Below are 12694 nucleotides of genomic sequence, written 5' to 3'. Positions count from 1 at the left end.
AAGAAGACATTTCTTTTTGTTGTTGTTTTTAATGCTTATTTATTTATTTTAAGATGTGGGGGAGGGGGGGCACACAGAGAAATAGAGAGAGAGAGAGAGAGGGAGAAAGAGAATCCCAAGCAGATTTCATGCTCAGCGCAGAGCCCGACGCGGGGCTCGATCTCACGAACCGTGAGATCGCAACCTGAGTGGAAATCGAGAGTCGGATGCTTAACCGGCTGGGCCACCCAGGCACCCCGCGACGTTTCTTTTTTAAGTTATCTCTTTTTTATTATCATAAAAGGAACCAACTTTTTTTTTTATTTAGACAACACACCCACGCACAGAAAGGTTGGATGAATCCACTTGCAATCCTACCACATGCAAATCAGCGCTTGTTAATCTATTTACATGGATGCTACAAGTATCTTTTTCTCTATATAATGTAGCTAATGTCTATTAACAAAAATCTAACTGTTGACCATTAAAGAATTCTGCAGTTCTGCGGTATCCCAGAGAAGGGAATGATCCAGTACGTGATGTTGCTGTACAATCTTTGGTCCATTCATTCAATGAATACTTTGTAAGTACCTACTATGTTCCAAGAAATAGTCTTACAAGCTTGCAATACAAAATGAAAGACATTGTCCTTGTCCTCAAGCAGGTCAAAGCGAGACAAGAAAGTAATTACAGTTCAGTGAATTATAATTCAGTGAGTAGGTGCATCTTGCTTAGCCAGAGACTGAGATTTTCAAAAGACATGATAAATGAATTCAGTATTGATGAGTAGGAGGCAGTTAATAGGAAAAGAAGTTAGGGGGAGGGAACCTGATGTGCAAAGACACGGATCTGAGAGTAAACACTGTGCATCTGAGGAATAGCCAGGAGATCAGATGAACTGGGGCAGAGCAGGCAGAAAACAAAGTAGGAGACGTAGGAAACGGATCATGCTAAAGAATACGGACCTTGCCAGGTGCGGGACTCAGGAGGATTCTGAAAAGCCCAGACTGGCATTTCCTAACATGACTCCGAGTCCAGTATAAGGCATGGACTGGGGATACTGGAAGCATGGACAGCGGTGAAGGGTTTACCTGAGCCCAGGTGGTAAGATGCCCCTGAAGAGTACCCAGGACCAAGGGGAGCACGCTTGGATCCCGAGGAAAAGGAGGCAGATGGAGCGGAGGGGGTGGGCGAGACGGGGGTCAGCGTCAGGTGACAAGGCAGTGGGTGGAATATACGGACCAGCCTTCTGGGAGAAAGGACTGGCAGAGGTTGCGGTGCCCAAGCACCAGGCTCGGTGAAGAACCATACAGCCAAGCGAGGAAATGGAATTGAAACTTAGTCACATGGACTGAACTCTATGACAGGAGCGAGAAAAAAGCTGAGGCTTGATGGTTATGCAGGTGTTTGAGGCACAATTGGAGACAAACTGCACCCCGGGCATATGATAGTAAGACTGGTCTGCCCCTTCCTGACTCCCTTCTCAAAATGGCCACCTTCGGGAAAAGTACTGCACAAATGCTGTTCCCCCCAGGTTTTCTGTATTTCACTTCTCACATCTTACCTAATCCATCAGAGGAACTCTATTTCTTCTCACTCTCTTTCCCACCCTTCCTCCCCCTCCTTCCTTCCTTTCTTCTTTTTTTCTTGGAAAAAGACCTGTCGTGATCTGTCTGAATGGAAGGCCGGGGTGGGACAGCACATTAAGTTTGGGACAGTATTTAGAAATATTGAAGTTAGGGGGAGCGTGGGTGGCTCAGTCAATTAAGCATCTGGCTCTTAATGTTCGCTCAGGTCGTGGTGTCAGGGCTCATGAGATCAAGCCCCGCATCAGCGCAGAGCCTGCTCGGGATTCTCTCCCTCTCTCTCTCTACCCCTCTCTGGCTCCTGCATGGGCGCTCTCTCTCTCTCTCTCCCTCTCCTCAAAAATAAATTAATTAATTTACAAAAAGAAATATTGCAGTTAGAAGTTTGCTTCAGAAGACCCACCACACACACACGCACACACACACCTCATCTACACCTCATCTTTTAAAACCAAACCTACATTTCTTCAAGTGTTAGTATCCTAGATCAAACGTGTTAGAGGATTTCTTAGTTAACTTTATCACCTTACCATTTTTCGATTTGGTTTAATTTGCTGGCATGGCAACTCTACTGACATTGGCCTGTAAACTTACGGTTTGTAGCTTTTTAGTCACACAGTTCCAGTGGATTAAACACTTTTATAAGGTGCATCTAGAACACAGTCACTATTTGTCGTATTTGGTGGGGGGGGAGGGGGGGGCGGGGAATGTGTGCTGAGACTGCAAGCAGGAGAAGTTACCTGCTCATAACTTGAAGCTTCCGGAATAGAGGCAGATATAGATATATGTAAATATGTCTAGATAGAACTTTTCATGTACAATATAATTGTGTTGTAGCTAAAGATAATGTTCCACAGCAGGGTAAATGAGCACATTCGTGAATTATCCATATGTTTAACATCAGTTGGAAAACTCTAATCATTAGTTGAAGAAAACCTTATGTCTCAATCAGAAAAAAATTTCTACATGAACATTGTTTGATAAACTTAGATTCCTGGAATGAATGGCAAGATCTATCAAAGTCAAGCAAGCTTGTGCTTTGCAAACAATTTTTTTTTCCCCAAACATAATTTTATTTGCTAATGGCCACTTGTCAACCGTGGAGTATCTTTAAGCTATACCGAAACGTACGAACACAAATCAGAAGAAAGCATAATCAATCAAATCGCAAACTTGTCCTTTCCTACCACAGACTAATCTTGAGACATAAATATTACAAGCAGGAATTTAGAAAAGCATATCCCAAAATAGATTCTATGAAAGATTAGTACCCCATAAGATGTTGACTGTTACTCTATTTAAAAAAAAAAAAAAATCAGTTGGGAAGGTTTGGGAATGCTGAGTTAATCACTGTTAAACAGGCTTCTTTGCTCTAGACCTTGTCAGAGGCTTTACTACGCTGACATGTGCTGTGAACTTCCAAGGAAAGGCACTATTTCTCAAACGTACTTGTGAGTCAGCAATTGGGAGTAGAGCTTTGTAACTCAGATGGCAGGGAACTAAGGCCCAGGATGAGAAGACTTTTCAAAATGGGTGAAAATCCCAGGTGGTTCCAACTGCACTTCAGGCCTGCAACTGGCCTCAGGATATCCAGGTACCCAAGAGAGATTTGGGGCAGCTTTGTCACAAACGCAAATGTGAGAAATAAAGGACATTCGACGACATTCGACATTCCAACAAATGCAACGGAAAGGAGAGAAAAATGAAGAAAACTTCCCAGAGCTGCCACTTTTTTTTTAAAAGCGTGGTATTCCGGGAGGGGTGGCTGGGAACGTGGGGGAGGGCAGGCAGGGATCTCTGCTGCATCACAGGTAACCTGAGGGGCCCAAGTGACGGGTGACGTCCACCCAGCTAATCTACTCTCCCCACGCTGGCAAACATTAATATTCATGTGTTCCCGGACATCTTGGAGGGATGGCTCAATTTAGCCACCATGGTGGAAATCCCCATAAACATTCAGTGCAAACTGCCACAGGGATTGGTCCTTCCTTCTGAAAGCTAAGCCCTTATCACTCCACAATGGCGGCACTTTACATCTGGGATCAATATTTAATTCACGGATGCTAACCCTGAAAGCTGAAAGTACTGTCAGAGATGGCAAGGGGACTCTAAATTTATGTTTTAATTAGTTGGCCATTTCATCAAAAGGTAGACACGGTGTCTGTGGTTTAGAACTCTGAAATAAACCCTATATGAGGAAAAAAAAAATGCCAGGCACATAGAGCCCATTCATGAACATGTTTATGGTTTCTCTACCTGTGAAAAGGAAAGAGTTTGTGAAGGTGCATTATGGGAGAAATTTACACAGGTTTCTTGTTCATCAAATTCAACCCGTGCATATTTTACTCAGCGGAACGTGAACTTGGGGTGTGGCTACTTAAATCTGGGAGGAGGGGTGGATGGTTTTTTTTTTTTTTTTTGCATGCAGATTTTCTCTGGATTGTTAAAAGAAAATAGCACGTACATGGGAGAGAAAGTTTGCAGAGAAAATTTCGTAGGCATCATTTTTTTTTTAAGTATGTCAACTCAAGTACTGTCAATTAAACTTTAAAAGACAGCACTTGTTGGAAAGGAAATCAGAAGCTGTCGCTAACGATGACATACGCGCAGAATAGGTTTTCAGTGCTTTATACACTAACGATTCCGTGACATGGGTGAGACTATTCGTGTAACCAAAACCTTGACTTCTCAACACCGCAGCTGGGAAACAGGAGCTAGCCACAGCTTTGGTCCTCCTCGGTGGAACCCTTGGATTGGCCAACGCACAGAGAACACAGCCCTGTCTAAACTGGTCACGCGCCCAGTCTGCAATACAACCAGCCTCAGGACAGATGTTACAGGGAAAGTGGAAGGTCATTAACAGTTTCATCCCCATTATTATAGGCGCAAAGCCCATCCTTACGATGCACTCTGCTCTAAGAGGGCTAGAAAACCAGTATCTTTCATAGTAATGACTTCCAGTTTACAGCCTTCATTTTGTTATATTTCCTCAATAGCTGTTGTGTTGAGATTAACTGCATAAATGGTCTGCAGCTGTCTGTTATGAATTAAGGGAGTTTAATCAAAGTATTTCTAATGTACAGCATAATGATAATACATGGGGGAAGTACTATTTAAGAGATAATGATGGCTTCAGAAGATCACTGTTGTAATGTTTAGTGCATATGCCTTCAGCATTGAATTTGTTGTTGTTCTGAATATGCTTTAATGGATCACTGAAAAGCTGCCTAATGCAGGATTGTTTGATGGGGCTGACAGAGCTGGAATTAGCCCATTGCTGTTTACTGCATACAGCCATTAAGATTAATTGCTGCCAGATAATTTTGACTGTTTTTATCTTCTGGAAAAAGTGTCACTAATGGGTTTATAAATTGGTTCACTATTACTAATAGTAAGGCCAGTGTAACAGGATAGAATGTCAGCTAATTCTGAAGATAAAGGTAAAAAAGTATAAAGTACTATATGGCTTGCTGGTTTTAAGGGATACTGTTATCTAATAACAGACACGCTGATATATGATGCTCATTAATGCTATTTCCTGAGCTTGGGGTTGAACCTAATAGATGCTAATAAAGTCTTATTTGATGTCCCATTAAAAAGCTCAATCTGTTTTCTACATTAATGCCCAGTGTGGTTTATCACATCTTGGATGACTAAAACCCAAATTCCAATCTGTTCCAAAACCAAGCTTTTTCTAAAACTGAGACTCTTTCTACCTGTTTTTGGTTTTTATATATGTGACATTGATACAAACGCACCGCAGGAGGACAGAGAAAGTGTATGCACGTGCAATTGTGATAAACAGTGTGTAGGTTACCTATGAAGTTTCCAGTCTGGGCATTTTTATGTAATGTCCAGACAAGCCTCCAGAGACAGTGTGTGTTGCCTTCCCAACTATCGTTTAGGGTTTGTTTGCAACTGAATACAATTTGGAACGTACAGGTACTTTAGCTTCGTGGTGATTAAAAACAACTCACATACCTAAGTCTTAACAGATTATAGGATTAAAAAGTTCTCAAATTTTTCTAAGGAAAGTTAAATGGACATAATTATTTTTAAGCGATGTGATTCTAGTATATAATCCAAAGAGCATCCACAGCCATCACCACGAATTTACCAACCCAGCTTCCCACACCAGTTTGTAGAGGTTAACACATCAAGTCTGCGTTTTCCCAGTTTGCCACAATTTATAATGAAATCCCCTGTGCATCGAGTTTGAAATGTATTCCTTATTTCTAAGAGTGCTAAAAATCAACAGGAGAAAAATATGAACAAGACAGATGGACAGACAGTGAATATTTAACCAGGAAGAAGAAACCAATAATTCATGAGTGGTAAAGTTGCTCTTCCCTCAAGAATGGAGAGTGTAAATTATGAAATATTTCTTTTGTGAAGTCAAAAACATATTTATAGCTCTCAGCTACTTTTTTTTATGTTGCACTTAAAAGTTTTTACATTTAAAAATACTTGAACTCTCGAAGAATATATATACACATGACAGATTATTTTTCTTCCTTTTTTTGATGGTGTGGTCAGAAGAGAAGAGAACAAAAGCTACATATTCTAAGTAAGATTCTCTGCTGAGTTTAGGTTCGTATAAGGAAGTTTAAGAAAGCCATTCGGGGGGCGGCTGGGTGGTTCAGTCAGTTAGCATCTGACTTTGGCTCAGGTCATGATCTCATAGTTTGGGGTTTGAGCCCCACATCGTGCGGACGCTGCTCTCCCAGCATAGAATCTGCTTTGGATCCTCTGTCTCCTTTTCTCTCTGCCCCTCCCTCACTCACGCTCTCTCTCTCTCTCAAAAATAAATTAACATTTAAAAAATTAAAATCTGTAAAAGAAAGAAAGAAAGCCATTCTGCTGGATTTTACAACCTTGCTCTAAAGTAAGGTGAGGTCAGATACTGAATCGGGCAATATTTTTTCCTCTCGTATTTTCAGTATTTAACTTAGGTTGAATACTTAGCACAAAAAATATGTGCACTGTCATATATCCTGCCTGCATATAAAGACATTTTTTCCACCGAAGAAAACTAGGACTTTCATTACATCTGTTGGCCACCTCTGGAGGGTTCCCCTCACCCCCCTCCTGAAGTAGGAAATATCACTGAGCTTCTTTAGCAACATAGGCTGCAGTTCTCAGAATAGGCGAAATGTTGCAAGACATTGTTGCAGGTTACAGATTTAGAGGGGGAAAAAAAAAGACCTATATTTAAGCCTCCCTCCACCTCCAGTCCCGCTGGGGAACAGGAATGCCTTGGCTTGGGCCACCTTTGCAAAAACAGTTAACAAGCCCCACCCCGGCATAAAGTCGTGTATTTATTCCCTCACCTCTTAGACGCTTTACACCGGTTGGCTTGAAAAATGAATAACAACCCTGGTTGTACCCGATTGAGAAACCAAGAGGAAGTCTATTATTTCAAGACCGTTTTCTCTTCCCGTGCAAGGTACACGGAGGCCCGGTGGTGTCGGTCGGTGGGAGGCGCCGAGCGAAGCCAAGGACCACAGGGGAGGAAGGGAATGGTGCTCCGAAATGATGCGCACGGTAGCAGCGGGGCACGGGGGCTCTCAGTCTAACGATCGGGAAAATGACGCAGCTCCAGGCCGATCCCAGAGCCTTCAGCTCCGTTCGTACATTTGTGCAACTCTTGCGGCGAACGGGAAAGCTGCACCGGCAGGTACTTTAGGGCCGGGCACGATGTGGAGATTTAACAAGGATCCTGAAGCTGGAGGCACACAATGACTGCCACTGAAGAGGAGCTGCCTGTGCAGCATCCCCTTGACATCTGCCTCATTTCAATAATTTCCAGCCATTGAACCTCTGTCTGAATGAGCATTAAGGAAACAGAGGCATGTTTGGATACTAATTTGAGCCTCTCTCGGGTTTGAGTTTTATGCTGATGCCTGTGGCTCAGTTGACGGTGTTGATGTCTGCGGCTTTCCGTCCGTAAGACCGGACACATCCCCACCGAGTCTATCAAGGAGACGGAAAGCCCTGGTGTGTGTCCCCCTCTCCCTACTGTGGACGGTTAGCATCGTTGAGCGGTGCAGACGCCTCGACCGTGAAAAGCTGAGCGGAGACCGAGAGCCTCGTTTCATATGAGGCTGGGTAAAGGTCATCTGAAGTCCTTCCCCGGTGAGCTAATGCCCTTCGGTTGTGACCACCCCGGATTTGAAACCGTGACCTACCGCTTTGCCCCATGCAAAGGACGAGTGCTCTGAAACCGACTTGCCATAAGACATCATGGGCCGCTCTAAGTTGTCCGGGAGGACAGGCGTGTGTCCTGCAGGTGAGACCCATCTGGCCATCCAACAGCTTTGCCAGTGCTTTGGGCGGGGGGAGATGTCGTGGGAGAAGGGCCGGTGGGAGTGAATCGGATGTGTCTGCCAGGTGAGGACTCTTAACACCTGCTTTTGTGTGGTCTCTCCTTCCATGCTCCATCCTCTGTCTCAGCGTGGTCGGTCCATTCAGAAGAATCTTGAATGTTCACATGCCTCGTGACTTACGAATGCATATTCACCGACGTCAGAGATCGGGACGTGTGCTTCCTGAGCTTATTACTGTAACAAGTTTCTCCCATGCTACTGGGCAGATTCTCCGTGTCTCCTCGTCCAGACTACTGACTCAGTTTAAGATTACATCCTTTTCTCCTTTGCTTTTATTGCATTTGCCCTGTAAAACTCATTCCCTTCGCCTCATAGGACACCTAGAGACACCAGGGGCATTCCAAGACTGGGCATGAGGTACGTCTGATGCTCTTTCTTTAACACAACTCTGTCTCTCTCTGATCTGTGAAACTCCTTAGCATCCTGTCAGGGTTATTGGGACCCAGGGACAGAGGGCAGGAGCCTGCCTACGTATTAATTGTCTGACATTGGATGATTTTTTTCTCTCAAGCGCATTCAGGCTGCTACCTCTGCAGTATGGTTCTCAGTGCCTCGCTGCATCGCTGAGAAAGGAAATGGTAAATTAAGTAGATTTTGAAATTGCCCATTGAACTCACATCATTAAATAATTCTATAAGAAATTCATAAGCAGAGACAAGTAGGAAGATTAAAATGCTATAAATTATGTATGTGGGGTGGTGGGGTGGGATATACATTTATTTTGCCCTTTGTTCTGGCCACAAAGCACCCACGGCTAGGCATGGTTCTGCCCACGGCTTCACAAGAAGCACCTGAAAGGAAGCATGACCCCTGAGTGCCCCCAAAAGGGGGATGATTGTAACAACATTTAACCCATCTCTAGGAACTGACTCAACACCTCTGCGTCACTCAAGTTACACTTTGTCCCAGTGAGACATTAAAGGTTGTGTTTTTCCCTCTTAAGTTGCCCTTTTAGGTGCTTTGCCCTCCTCGATCCTATCCTATCCAGCAGCGAGGAAGTAGGGAAGGGACACTGCTTATCTTACGTTTAAGGCATTTTCCTCTCGTTCACCCCAAAATGCCGAGAAACTTCCGAACACACCTGGTCATTGGTCATTGTCCTCTTTCACTATTCTTAGTCGTTCCATCCTATCACTTTGAGAAGTGTTCTTGCTAGTTATCCTCAGTGACTCTGTTTCTACCTGGTCTGTAAATACAGACAAGGACACTTGGATTTTCAAACCACCATACGTCAGTACCTAAAACAATGCCTGGTCCCAAAGCAGTGCTCTGGTTATCCACAGCCATGTCAAATCTCTCCAAAATGTAGTTGTTGTTGAAAACAACAACAATTATCTTATGATCTCTCACTGGCTCTGTGGGTCAGGAGTGCGGGAGCTTTAATTCCTGACCTACAGTTTCAATGGTTCTGCCTCAACGTCTCCCATGCAGGTGCAGGAGGCCTAACCGCCAGGGATGGACTTTCTGGGCATCTTTACCTCTTACATGGAGAGGTCTCAGGGCCTCTCAGTGTGGCATCTCTTTATCTGGCTAGTTGAGCTTCCTCACAGCATGGCTGCCTTGGGACAAGAAGATGACTCATGAGAACTGAAAGCTTCAAGACTCAGCATTCCAACAGAAAGGCAGAAGCTATGAAGACTTTTCCAATCGAGACACCGGAGTCACACAGCACCATTTCCACGGCATTCTCTTATTTACAAGTGAATCCCAAGCATATCCAGATTCTGGGAGAGGGGAATAAGACACTACTTCCTATGGGGAGTGTGGCACAGTTCTAGAAGAGCATTGGGTAATGGCTATACTTGGATAGTATAATCTACCACAGAGAGTGCTGCCCAAGCATTGTTTGTGAAACAAGTAAATAAATAGTTCTTAATGACTTCTCAGTCTCTCCTTCTAAGGATTTCCTCTGACCTCAAGTTTCAAAAGGACTGTATTTCCCTCCCAATATTTCAAGATCTCCACTAGAAACTGCATGCTGTCCTGTCAGCAAATGGCCCTCTCTATGCTGCCAATTCAGCTCCTATAGATTATCTTTACAAAACACTGGTTCTCAATCTTGTCTTCCCCTCTATGTGCTTTCTCCATCCAACATCTCTATATTGTGTAGAGCTTGGGTTTCTGCCATTCGTCTTAAGGAAGAGTCTAGAAAATCCAACACACCCCCTCACCTCAGCAATATAATCCAGTCCACTCACACCCTAATGAAAATCACTTAAATGTTTTATAAATTTCCTCTTTGTTCATAATTTTCAGACTTCTCTTTGCATGTTTGGCCCCTGCCAAGGCATCTAGTTTGGCATCTCTGTTTATGTTTCCAGAAGCTAACTAGACACAATTAATTAATTCAAATTTAGCATATCCACACTGACCTGCGTTCTGTGTAAGCTTCTCTTCTTTATCGACTTCTCAAGGAACACGGCTCTGAGTAAGAATTGTTCGATTTCTTGTATACTCAAGTGTGTAGCAACATTATTCACAACAGCCGAAAACTGGAAGTGACCCAAGTGTCCATCAATGAATGGACCAACAAAATGTGGTACGTTTATACATACAATGGAATTTTCTTCAGTCTTAAAAAGGAAGGAAACTCCAACGTCTACGATATGGATGAAGCATGAGGACATTATGCTAAGTGAAATAAGCTAGTCACAAAAGGGCAAAGACTGCATAATTTCACTTACAGGAGGTTCCTAAAAGTAGTCAAGCTCATGGAGACAGAAAGGAGAATGGTGAGTGCCAGAGGCTAGGGGAGAGGGCAACAGGGAGTTAGTGTTTAATGGGGCCAGAGTTTCAGTTGTGCAAGACGAAAGAGTTCAAGAGATGGACGGTGATGATGGTTTCACAGCAATGTAAATGTGCTCAATACCAGGGAACTGTGCGCTGAACAATAGGACAGAATATTGTATGTTACGGGTAACCCCCTCATAACTTAAAAAATATTTGTAAAGACTTGTTCAATTGCTTTTACATTTTCTTGGGCAAGATTTGTAAAGCATAACCTTGTCTCGGCTTCTGCTTCTGGGAGAAAACACTGAGGCTCCTTGCCTCTCTGTTTCAGGTCCATTTTGTTAAAAAATCACCTGTTCTAAAAGAGGAACCGGTTTATTTTTTATAAAGTATTTTTAAAGTTTATTTTTAAGTTCATTGATTTATTTTGAGAGAGAAAGAGGGTGCGAGCAGGGGAAGGGCAGAGAGAGAGGGAGAGAGGGAATCCAAAGCAGGTTCCACAGAGCCCGACACGGAGCCTAACCTCCACAACCCATGAGATCATGACCTGAGCTGAAATCCAGAGTCGGATGCTTAGCTGACTGGGCCACCCAGGCGCTCAAGGAACCTGTCTACTTAACAAAAGTGTTTTCTGAAAGCATGATGGGTAATCTTCAGCACCCTTAGATAAGGATGTGGATGCAAGTGATCTACCTATGAGTAATCGAGGAAGAACTGGGAGGATTGTGGGAAGTGACAGAAGGTAATACAAAGTACCCTGATGCGCAGGAGAATGCTAGAGGCATCTGAACTCCTATAGCTGGAGATCTCTGGCAGCCTTCGTAGCCTCGGATTTATCCCTTTTTACCTCTCTGGTCCTTAATGCTGTTGCTAACATTGGAAGGGTTTCAATCCCCAGTTGGGTCTCTGCTCTCCCATCACTTATGTTAACAACTTCCTTTATTAAACACCCTCTATTTGAAATACCTGCGATGAGACCAGCTCAGTTAGTGCCTGCCACTTCTCCACAGACATGCTGATCCTGATATTATCAACCCACGGAACAGTGACGGGGTCCATCTCTCTCCAGACATCATATAACATGAAAAAATAAAGTTACTTCGTCTGCTTCATTTATTCAATCTGCTGTGATGAGAATGTTATTTTACTCCTAAAGAATCCAAAAGGTCATCTAAACAAAGTTAGTCTAAAATGTGTACTGTACTTCAACTAATCAGTTCTCTCCATTTATTTATTATTTATCTGTTTATTTTTAGCAACATAGTAATACACTGTTCATTCACTGGACTATTTGCTTCCTAGTGTGTCATATACTGTCCATGGTGAAGTCGAGACTAAGAGAAAGATAGACATCCAAAGAGTTTATTTCTGTTTCCAGTTCTTTTTGAAACACACTGAACTGTTCTGTTCCATCTAACCTTATACTCTCTTGGACCCAGGACATGTTCTTCTTGTGACCAATCCCTGGAGCACCAGAGCCAACCCAAAGCCACACAAATACATCTAAGGCTTATATCACATTGACTAACATTCCATTGGCCAATGCAAGTCACGTGGCCACATCCAACAGGAATGGGGCTAGGAAGGGCTCATGCCCCCCGTAGGGGAGGAAAAAGAGTGCTGAAAAATAATTGTCAAACGTTAACATACATCAGAATTCCCTGGAGGGTTTGTTAAACTGGATTGCCAGGCCCCATCGATGGAGTTTCTGATTTGGTAGGTCTGGTGTGGCACCTGATAATTTGCATTTCTAATGAGTTCTCTGGTGATGCTGATGCTGCTTGTCCAGAACCTACACTTTGAGAATCACTGATCTAAACTATCACAGTTGGTAACTAACAATGCCAGGCAATGTCTAAAAGAAAGGGGGGATGGGAGAGTATAAAGTGCACAGGAATGAAAACCAAAAATTGTTAAAGCCCTGGGAATAGTCTCTATGAGAAAATGCAAAAGAATCTTGGTTTAATTAGCCTAAAGAAGGGCAACTAAAAGGGAACTTTATAACACTCTTCA

General features: G+C 43.3%; 1 long non-coding RNA gene across 1 annotated transcript; it reads left to right on the top strand.

Moving 5' to 3' along the window:
- Nucleotides 1–7135: 7135 nt before the first annotated feature.
- Nucleotides 7136–9796, top strand: LOC122215004. Its single transcript, XR_006200188.1, has 3 exons — nt 7136–7854; nt 8019–8308; nt 9383–9796. It is a non-coding gene; the product is annotated as an uncharacterized LOC122215004 (long non-coding RNA).
- The last annotated feature ends 2898 nt before the right edge of the window (nt 9797–12694 follow it).

The sequence above is a fragment of the Panthera leo genome, chromosome A3, assembly GCF_018350215.1.
Source record: "Panthera leo isolate Ple1 chromosome A3, P.leo_Ple1_pat1.1, whole genome shotgun sequence".
NCBI lineage: Eukaryota > Metazoa > Chordata > Mammalia > Carnivora > Felidae > Panthera > Panthera leo.
The sequence above is the reverse complement of the archived record's forward strand: the minus strand, read 5'-3'. Positions and strand labels throughout refer to the sequence as shown.